This window comes from Myxocyprinus asiaticus, chromosome 24 (genome assembly GCF_019703515.2).
Source record: "Myxocyprinus asiaticus isolate MX2 ecotype Aquarium Trade chromosome 24, UBuf_Myxa_2, whole genome shotgun sequence".
NCBI classification, from domain to species: domain Eukaryota; kingdom Metazoa; phylum Chordata; class Actinopteri; order Cypriniformes; family Catostomidae; genus Myxocyprinus; species Myxocyprinus asiaticus.
In genome coordinates this window covers 47260027-47271733 of record NC_059367.1, presented here as the reverse complement: position 1 = coordinate 47271733, position 11707 = coordinate 47260027, and positions in this window count along the sequence as shown.

Genomic DNA, 11707 nt, shown 5'->3' with positions numbered 1-11707 from the left:
TGTGTTGACATTCAGGTTCATTCATTAAATTGATGGTTTAGCGCAGAACTGTGCAAACTTCATGAAACAGCTCTCAAAAGTCCAAAAGCAACTTTTTAAGCTCAGAAAGATGTCTGGAGTCGTTTTTCATCAGAATGAACTTCCTTTTCACTGAAACAAGACATTTCACTATGTCACTAGAAGGCAGCTATGCACTGCAAAAGTAAGGGAATGTAGGCAGTTCGTGGGATTAAGCCCTATTCACTTAAATTGCCATTGGACGCAGAGTTGGTGCGATGGATCGTACGCCTTACATGGATGCCCACTTGCCCATGTTGGGCCTCATGTATTCAGATAGAAGACAAAGGCAGGCCTAACAGTCATAAAAACATTCCTCAAGCCCCCTCCTTCTAAGTCGTAAATTTTTCTGATTAAAAATCGCACCAAAATCAAACAAAGGGAGTCCAAAACAGACTACAAATCCATGAAGCCTTGCTCACTAAAGGATCAAGCGCTCAACTCCTATTGGATGAGGCACACAACAGAACGTCCCTCAAACATGACATCATCAGGACTTCAAATAATTCTGAAATGCTTCCAAAGTTGCTTGCAGCATAGATTTGTGCAGCTCTCCGGTGCAGCCTCGTGGAAGTCCGACTTGTAGCCACACAATCTCCATCTCGATGGACGAGTTGATATTACTCTGTGTTCAACCGAACACTCTGACGGATCCGAAGGAGACCGCCGAGCAATTTGCATCTTCATCCGTTGGCCTACAGAAGTGAAGAGATTAAAGATTTCTCTTCCATCTTCAATCAAGTCGACATTTCTGAGTTCTCCGCCAGCCCGCCGAGAATCAACAGCCGTACCGCCCTCTGAGACTCAACAGCCGTACCGCCCGCCGACAGCGCGAGGAAACGGTCTCTCGTCATCACACGAGCCTCAAGGAACCGGGTCAAAGTTAAAGGACGGAGGAAAACACAATCTACCTGTGTCCTCATGCGATTCAAGTAAGAGGTTACGTCTGGGCAGAGATAGAATATTATAGCGTGTTATTCTTGTGTTTCAAGGTTTTTTTGCTTGTACAGTTTACGGATCGCCATGTCCGCTCATTATTAATACACAGGGTATTAATTATCACAAATTTGTTTGCTGTATTGTGGTCCAACCAAATTGGATTGTTGTGCATTTTCGCCATCGTGGGTGAGACAGAAACTGAGTTCATCCATTAGAGTCAAATAACGCAGGACTTTTACGAGCCCCGCTCGTAAAACCGCGTCTCTGAGTGATGAACACGGCTGCTTTATCTCCAGCTATCGCGAACTCAGCTTTCGGGCTGTCACTGAATAATCTCTCTCTCTCTCTCTCTCTCTCTCTCTCTCTCTCTCTCTCTCTCTCTCTCTCTCTCTCTCTCTCTCTCTCACTAACCACACTGACACACACACACACACACACCTTATGTGTTATAGGATTATTTTTATTTCCACATCTAATCATGTAACTATTTATTTTGTAGTTGTAAGTCGGAAGTTTATTGACTGCATTGTATTAATTATTAATTGATATTACTGCATAAATAAACTTTTGTTTATATTACAAAGAGAAGTGTTTTGGTTTGTTTTGCATATTCCTGTGTCACGCTGACGGGATGTCAGTGCTCGGATTTAAACCTTCATTCATTGTTTTTTTTTCCCGAAAATCGCTATTCTTCGGATGTCGATTTTCCTAAGAAAACAATCTAATATTGAGACTGTTTTAATATTCGGTTATTAGTCCCTGATTCCAGGGTGGTGCCCCGTCAGTGTTAATCCTTATTAATATTCTATTGATTTTTGATAATAGATAATTATCTTTGATTGAATTTGAATGATCAATAAGCTAGTGTTAATTTTAATGTTTCATCGATGTTAAGAACTAACGATTATCTTTGATAAGTGTTGATATTAAAGGATTAAAAAAAGCTAACATTGATTCTCATCAATGTTCTATTGATTATAATAACCAAACTTGCTCCTAAACGTAGCACACTACATTTACTGGAGTCCCATATGAGGTTTTAATGAGTTAGATCCAATTAATTAATTTAAATATTGATTAATAACTACAGAAATAATTATTGATTATAATAATTAATAATTATTAATTATTTCTGATAGTAACACTGATCTAAACAACCAGTAAAGCCCTACACGCACTAACTTGTAGGCCATGTGGCACTTCCCCATTACTTTGGGGTAATGTTTGTTTTCCCCCTTATCTCGCCGTATGGACACCTCTAGGGGCACTCTTGCGTTGTCATGGTCACTTTGGGGTCGGTCCACTGACCCCCTACTGCCCACGGGGCATTTAGTAATGTAAACAGCGTCCACAGAGCCTCTTTTTGACCACCTTACCCACTAAATATCACTTTGGCATGCCTTTGCCCCCAGTGTGGCCCCTGATACCATACATCGCCCTAATTCGTGCCAGGCAGCGACAGGCGTCCCACATGCCCCCTCTAAGTGTGTTTTTATGTGTTCCTGACACAAATTATTTTTTGTTACATTTTTTAATCCACTTCATCATGGGGCACACGGTGGGGGCCTGCTGTGCCTGCCCAGAGTCCTTTAAAGCCGTTTTCTGACGTTCGACCAAAACTTCACCTTAGCACTCTTAGTATGTCTTCAAGAGTCCCACGAGGGGTCACTATGTGAAATTTGGGGTCTCTGGGACCTATGGGCACATTGCCTGGGCACATCCCATGTGCAATTTATACCATTCATTTCTATAGGTGTTTCGTGGACACCCCTCAGAAAGCTCCAAATGACTCCAATTTGAAATATACAGCTTCTCAGGGGCCCCTTAGTAAGTGTGCAAAGTTTGAAGGCTGAATGATTTTGTGAAGAGCTTAAAAGTTATTTTTCTATAATAATTATCTTGATTTCTTTTTTAAAGTACTTCCCAAACTCTGAGGGACAAGGCTTATTAATATGTTGTTTCTAAGGGCCCTACGATGAAACATTCGAAGCCCCCAGGTCTTAGCACCTAATTTAAGGCAGTCCACGAAACACCTATGGAACTGCATTGCTTTAATGGTCAAGTGGGCCGTCTAGAAAAGGGGGTTTAAAAAGTCACAGGACCTTGAAATTTCAGATCCTCGACCGTCAGGGGTCCTCATATCAGGATCTAGAATTTGGAGGCCGTAGGTGCTTGCTAAGTATTAAAGCCTCTGATGAATGTACTGATGCACATGGGCCTACAGGGTAGGCTGTCTCATTGATTCCTATGACAAGCAGGGAGATCTATTGAAAATAATGAAAAATATTGTTTTTCATCCTAGGCATTAGTCCCCTTAGTATGTCGATAAGGGGCACTCGACGTGTCAGTGTGTGAAATTTGGGGTCTCTGAGACCTCTGGGCACGCTGCCAGGGTGCATCCCAAGAGTAATTTATTCCATTCATTTCTATAGGTGTTTCGGGGACACCCTCCAGAAAGCTCCAAATGACTCCAATTTGAAATCTATAGCTTCTCAGGGGCCCCTTAGACAGTGGGCAAAGTTTGAAGTCTGAATGACATCGTTAAGTGCTTAATTGGATGACTTGTGAATGAAAAGTGACATTTTTCTATAATACATTCTTGATTTTTTTAAAGAACTTCTAAAACTCTGAGGGACATGGCTTTTTAATATGTTGTTTCTAAGGACCCTACAATGAAGCACTCGAAGCTCACAGGTCTTAGCATCTAATTTAAGGTGGTCCGCGAAACACCTATGAAATTGCATTGGATTAATGGTCAAGTGGGCCGTCTAGAAAAGAGGGTTCCGTAGGCCTCAGGACCTTGAATTTATGATCCTCGACTGTCAGGGGCCCCCTAATCGGGCCCTAAAATTTGGGGTGTCTATATCCTTCCTGAGCATACACCCAAACCCTACCCTTGTTGTCTCTAATCTATCTCAAAAGGCTCTGTCAAGCTATGAGTGCAAGAGGCCTGTGTGTGAGAATCTTGCATAAACTGTCAAAAATACTTTTCCTTTTTTCCAGAGTCTCATGCTCTCGATATGTCTTTTGAGGGTCATCGGGCTACCACCGTGTAAAATTTGCGGGCTGCAGGAACTGTCTAGAAAAGTTCCACCTGCAATTTATTCCATTCATTCCTATAGATGTTTTGTGGACACCCCTCAGAAATCTCCTAAAGACTCCAATTTGAAATCTAGAGCTTCTCAGGGGACCTTTAGACAGTGTGCAAAGTTTGAAGTCTGAATGTGTTCGTTAAGTGCTCAGTTGGCTGACTTGTTCACCTAAAGTGATAGTTATTTTTGTTTTAATATTTTTCTTGATTTTTTTAAAAGTGCTTCCCAAACTCTGAGGGACACGGCTTTATAATATGTTGTTACTAAGGGCCCTACGATGAAGCATTCGAAGCCCCCAGGTCTTAGCACCTAATTTAAGGCAGTCCACGAAACACCTATGGAACTGCATTGCTTTAATGGTCAAGTGGGCCGTCTAGAAAAGGGGGTTCAAAAAGTCACAGGACCTTGAAATTTGAGATACTCGACCATCAGGGGCCCCCAAATCAGGATCTAGAACTTGGAGGCCATAGGTGCTTGCTAAGTATTAAAACCTCTGATGAATGTACTGATGCACATGGGCCTACAGGGTAGGCTGTCTCATTGATTCCTATGACAAGCAGAGAGATATACTGAAAATAATGGAAAATATTGTTTTTCATCTTAGGCTTTAGTCCCCTTAGTATGTCGATAAGGGGCACTCGACGTGTCAGCGGGTGAAATTTGGAGTCGCCGGGACCTCTGGGCACGCTGCCAGGGTGCATTCCACGAGCAATTTATTCCAGTCATTCCTATAGGTGTTTCATGGACACCCTTCAGAAAGCTCCAAATGACTCCAATTTGAAATCTATAGCTTCTCAGGGGTCCCCTTGTAAGTGGGCAAAGTTTGAAGTCTGAATGACTTGGTTAAGTGCTTAATTGGCTGACTTGTGAATGAAAAGTGACAGTTATTTTTCCTTAATATTTTTCTTGATATTTTACAAAGTACTTCCCAATATCTGAGGGACACTAATTTTTAAATACGTTGTTTATGAGAGCACAAAGATGAAGTACTCGAAGCCCCTAGGTCTTAGCATAAAATGTAAGGTTATTTTCACCAGGTCACACAGGAAGTGCCCATGTACAATTTAATTGAATGGTGGCAAATACATGGTTCGTGAACAGCCATTTTTTTAGCTAAATATACATTCTAAAGAGTTGTAAGTTGCATAAGTGGTTTCCATTGAGTATGTTGAGTGCTATACAGGGTGTTTTATTGATAATGTTTCATATACATGCTACTAAAGTCATATAGAGGCCAGTACCAATCGACTTGGTGCCGAGTCTCTAAGACATAAATGGCACGTCTTACGAGGGTAAATCAAGTTGAGGCACTTGTCGACCTCAAAGAGACGCCATTGGAAAGAGAGCCGTTGAAAATGGGGGGGAACTCGGTTTCGGATCTCTGCCATCTTCCCGGCAAATGTTATGGCAATCCCACATGAGCGTGGTGGTTTTTATCCCTATATCCCTAAGGCCTGACCCCAAGCCTGCCATGGGCCCCCAAAAAATCTCCCTTCACACCTATACCAGTTGACTCCAAATGCTCCGAAACGCGCTCCTAGCATGGTCCCCCGGGGTGCCACCTGGAAACCCACCCTCGCTGGACTTGGAATCCGGCTGTCAATTCTCGCTACGGCCCGCATCATATATGGTGCGGGCCATAGCGAAGCCCCGTACAATTTATTTGAATGATGGCAAATACATGGTCTGTGGACAGTTATTTTTTAGCGAAATATACAATATTTTGAGATATAAGATGCATAAATGTGTTCTATTGATTATTTTGAATGATATACTTGATGATTTATTGATAATTTTGCATGCAAATAGCAAGAAAAGCCATACAAATGACTGTCCACGAACCATGTATTTTCCACCATTCAAATAAATTGCACGTGGGCACATTTGTGCCGTCTTCTAGGAAGTGCCCATGTAACATTTATTTGAATGGTGGCAAATAAATGGTTCGTGGACAGTCATTTTTTAGCGAAATATACAATATTTTGAGATGTAAGTTGCATAAATTGGTTCCATTGACTATTTTCAGTGATATTCTTGATGATTTATTGATAATTTTGCATGCAAATAGCAAGAAAAACCATATAAGTGATCGTCCACGAACCATGTATTTTCCACCATTCAAATAAATTGCACTTGGACACTTTTGTGCCGTCTTCTAGGAAGTGCCCACGTAACATTTATTTGAATGGTGGCAAATATATGGTTCGTGGACAGCCATTTCTTAGATAAATAAACATTTTAAAGAGTTGTAAGTTGCATAAGCTGGTTCCATTGAGTATGTTGAGTGCTATACAGGGTGTTTTATTGATAATATTTTATATACATGCTACTAAAGTCATATAAATAAAGAGTGTGGCAACTTTTCCTCAAAAAATGTCTAAGTCCAAAAGAAAGGTCCCATCTGTATTATAATAAATTGAAAATGGACATTTAGTATGTTGGTGGAAACAATAGACCAATACAATATATTGAAAATGGACATTTAGTATGTTGGTGGATACAATAGACCAATACAATAAATTGGAAATGGATATTTAATATGTTGGTGAACACAGGGGTAATAGACCAATACAATAAATTGGAAATGGACATTTAGTATGTTGGTGGAAGGGTAATAGACCATTATAATAAATTGAAAATGAACATTTAGTATGTTGGTGGACACAATAGACCCATACAATACATTGGAAATGGACCTTTAGTATGTTGGTGGACACAGGGGTAATATACCATTATAATAAATTGAAAATGGACATTTAGTATGTTGGTGGATACAATAGAACAATACAATAAATTGGAAATGGACATTTATTATGTTGGTGAACTTAGAGTGAATACATCAATACAGTAAATTGAAAATGGACATTTATTATGTTGATGGACACAATAGACCAATACAATATATTGGAAATGGACCTTTAGTGTGTTGGTGGACTTAGATTGAATACATCAATACAATAAATTTGAAATGGACATTTAATATGTTGGTAGACACAATAGACCAATACAATAAATTGAAAATGGACATTTAGTATGTTGGTGGACACAGGGGTAATAGACCAATACAATAAATTGGAAATGGACATTTAGTATGTTGGTGGTGACAGCGTGTCAGAGTGTCACCTCCTCTCTTTAGGCTGTTTCGTAGCTGTCACTGTCGCATCACAAGTGAATTAAATTGCTACTACACCCACTTGCATGTCATACATATTTTAACGTGGTCAAAGGGGACAAATCATTTGTCCATGGACAGACCCACTGCCTCCCAGACACACACAGAGGGTCCACAGACAACAGTGAGAAAGTGGTTCAATTTAGTGGGTAAATGGACAAGTAGTTGTTTTGTGGTCAGCCCCGTCCCCTACTGGACACACTCCAGGGGCCTGTGGTCCCCCAGGGACAAAGTCTTGTAATATAGCGGGAAGGTGGACAAATAGTGTGTTCATGGTCAGCCCCGCCCCCTCCGGGACACACCCCCGCGGTCCGTGCACCCCCAGGGACAAACTCCTGTAATATAGTGGGAATGTGGACAAATAGTGTGTTTGTGGTCATCCCCGCCCCCTCCCGGACATGCCCCAGCTGTCGGCCAATCAAAGGCTCGCTTCCGTGGGCTTTTCCCCAAAATAGCTTGTAAGGGGCCGTTTAGTGGCTACGTGGGTCATTGGGGCGGTCCTTGGCACCCCGAAGGGGAAGTGATGCAATAAAGTGGGCATTTGGCCCTGTAGGGTTTTCGTGGTCAGCCCCCACCTTCCCCCAAAAAAGAGCCCACCTGTGGTTTATTTGAATGGAGAGGGAGCCCACTGCAATAAGCCTGAGTTGGGACGTGGTGGCGCCACCCAGCGGTCGGCTGCAGGACTGCATGTAAATGCTTTCAGTATTTGAACGCTCGTAGCACGGCCACCGTGGGGCGCAGCCGCTCGGGGACGCCTCTGGTCATCTTCGGGGGACCCACCGGTCGATGCGGAGCAGCGCTGCGCGTTGGCAAAAATCATCTAGGGGGCGTCGCGCAGCGTCGACAAACCAGCGTCCACGGAGCTACCAAATAAGCGCTCAGAGGACCTCCCGTCCTTACTACTTCCCTACTGTAAGAGAGACAGGTGAATAGCCACCTTCTGGGTTATGTGGTGTCAATCAATAGCATGTGCCTCATACGTGACAAGGGTTTTAAAGGAGACTTGGAGAGACATATTGGTTAGTGGGGATTGTTAAACACATAAACAGCAGCACATATGCACTGTGCTTATTTTTAGAGATACTTCTTTGAAGCATATACCTGTTCTGAGACCTGTTACCTATTCTGAATTTGGTTCCAGAAATGTTGCCGTTCTCTTACCCTAACCCTTCTGTACATTGTGTTATGACACATTTGAGGATTTGTCAAGTCAGTCCATTGAATTGTTCAACCAAAATGTCAGAACATTGCTGTAAGTAAAGAAATGCAAGTGCATTAGCATGAGATTTTCTTCCACTTTGTTGGTTTCGCTGCTCCACCTGCTAAAATGTGACGTCCCTTTGCTCAAGCTACGCCTTTTGTGGCAATTAAAAGCTCTCTTTATCCATGGGAGGCCTTGAACCACCACACTATTGGTTAGAGAGAGACAGGTGAATAGCCACCATTTGGGTTATCAGGTGGCAATCAATAGCATGTGCCTCATACATGACAAGGAGAACAATATCTGTTAGTGGGGATTGTTAAACACATAAACAGCAGCACATAAGCACTGTGCTTATTTTTAGAGATACTTCTTTGGAAACATATACCTATTCTGAGACCTGTTACCTATTCTGAATTTGTTTCCAGAAATGTTGCCGTTCTCTAACCCTAACCCTTCTGTACACTGTGTTATGACACATTTGAGGATTTGTCAGGTCAGTCCATTGAATTGTTCAACCAAATTGTCAGAACATTGGTGTAAGTAAAGAAATGCAAATGCATTAGCATTCTCTCTGCTCTCCTGATCAGGAATTTCTCATGCTTTTGTGTCGACCATTCTGGCTACCGAGGGAACACCGCTTACAGGCAAAAAACTGAAACAGGAAGCACCCACCCTCAGAACGATCCAGTGCTGGTCAGACCTATCAGATTCTACGCTACAAGACTGTTTTGATCACACGGACTGGGAGATGTTCCGGTCCGCCTCTGATGACGTCATCGAGCTTTATGCTGATAGCGTAATGTGTTTCATCAGAAAGTGCGTAGAGGACATTGTTCCGACCAGAACAATACGGATCTATCCGAATCAGAAACCATGGATCAATAGCGATGTTCGCGCGGCACTTAATGTGCGGACCTCCGCTTTTAATTCCGGGAAAGCGGAGGGGCATAAACAAGCCAGTTATGCCCTCCGAAAAACTATCAGAACCGCAAAATGCCAGTACAGGAGCCAGATTGAAGGACAGTTTAACATCACCAACTCTAAAAGCATGTGGCAGGGAATTAACATCATCACGGACTTTAAAGGGAATCAAAACTCCACCATGAACACCGCTGCCTCTCTCCCGGATGAGCTAAATACTTTTTATGCTCGTTTTGAGGAAAATAACACCGCCCTCGCGGAGAGAGCTCTCGCGGCCGAAGCTACAGAGGTTAGTTCACTCTCAGTCTCTGTAGCGGATGTAAGCCGATCCTTCCGACGGGTGAATATCCGCAAAGCCGCGGGCCCAGACGGCATTCCGGGCCGTGTCATCAGAGCGTGTGCGAACCAGCTGGCTGGTGTTTTTACGGACATTTTCAACCTTTCCCTCTCTTTGTCTGTAGTCCCCACATGCTTTAAAACCTCCACCATTGTGCCTGTTCCAAAGCAATCAAAAATAATTTGCTTAAATGACTGGCGTCCTGTTGCTTTGACCCCCATCATCAGCAAATGCTTTGAGAGCCTAATCAGAGATTACATCTGCTCTGTGCTGCCTCTCTCTCTTGACCCGTTGCAGTTTGCTTAACGCAACAACCGCTCCCCTGATGATGCCATTGTATCTACAATACACACTGCTCTCTCCCACCTGGAAAAAAAGAACACTTATGTGAGAATGCTGTTTGTAGACTACAGCTCAGCATTCAACACCATAGTGCCCTCCAAGCTAGATGAGAAACTCCGGGCTCTGGGCTTAAACAGCTTGCTGTGCAGCTGGATCCTGGACTTCCTGTCAAGCAGACGCCAGGTGGTTAGAATAGGCAGCAACATCTCCGCATCACTGACCCTCAACACTGGAGCCCCACAGGGCTGTGTTCTCAGCCCACTACTGTATTCCTTGTTCGTACATGACTGTGTGGCAACACATAGCTCCAATGCCATCATTAAGTTTGCTGATGACACGACGGTGGTAGGTCTGATCACTGACAATGATGAAACAGCCTACAGAGAGGAGATGCACACTCTGACACACTGGTGTCAGGAGCGCAACCTCTCCCTCAACGTCAGTAAGACAAAGGAACTTGTGGTGGACTTCAGAAGAAAAGACAAAGAACACAGTCCCATCACCATCAATGGAGCACCAGTGGAGAGAGTCAGCAGCTTCAAGTTCCTGGGTGTCCACATCACTGAGGAACTCACATGGTCCATCCACACTGAAGTCGTTGTGAAGAAGGCTCATCAGCGCCTCTTCTTCCTGAGACGGCTGAGGAAGTTTGGAATGAACCGCCACATCCTCACACGGTTCTACACCTGCACTGTAGAGAGAATCCTGACTGGCTGCATCTCTGCCTGGTACGGCAATAGCACCGCCAACAACCGTAAAGTACTGCAAAGGGTGGTGCGAACTGCCAGACACATCATCGGAGGTGAGCTTCCCTCCCTCCAGGAAATATATACAAGGCGGTGTGTGAAAAAAGCTCGGAGGATCATCAGAGACTCCAGCCACCCGAGCCATGGGCTGTTCTCACTGCTACCATCAGGCAGGCGGTATCGCAGCATCAGGACCCGCACCAGCCGACTCCATGACAGCTTCTTCCCCCAAGCAGTCAGACTTCTGAACTCTTGATCTCCCACAATCAGAATACATCAGCACTGCACTTTATTACCCTCACTCTTATATCTCACACTGGACTGTCATAAATTATATTATTATTATTACATTATGTTCTCTCTTAGCAACTGACTATCAACCGACAGCCTGAATGTCAATACAGTACAATACTGTACATTCTATATATATATATACATTTTTTAATATATTTTTATTTTTTATTTTTATTGAATAATGTGTATCTATATAGTAAAAAAAAAAAAAAAAACAGAGTATTGTATACTGTACAGTGTATGTTATTATTTGTATATTGTTGAGTGTAAATATGTGTATAACAGATGTTTAAATTGTGTTGTGTTAATTTGATGTTATTGTAAATTGGTATATGTCTCATCACTGTCATGACTGCTATGTTGATTGGAACTGCACCCAAGAATTTCACACACCATTGCACTTATATATTTTGTATATGGCTGTGTGACAATAAAGTGATTTGATTTGATTTGATTTGATAACCAATAATCTGGTGGTTCAAGGCCACCCATGGATGAAGAGAGCTTTTAATTGCCACAAAAGGCGTAGCTTGAGCAAAGGGATGTCACATTTTAGCAGGTGGAGCAGCGAAACCAACAAAGTGGAAGAAAATCTCATGCTAA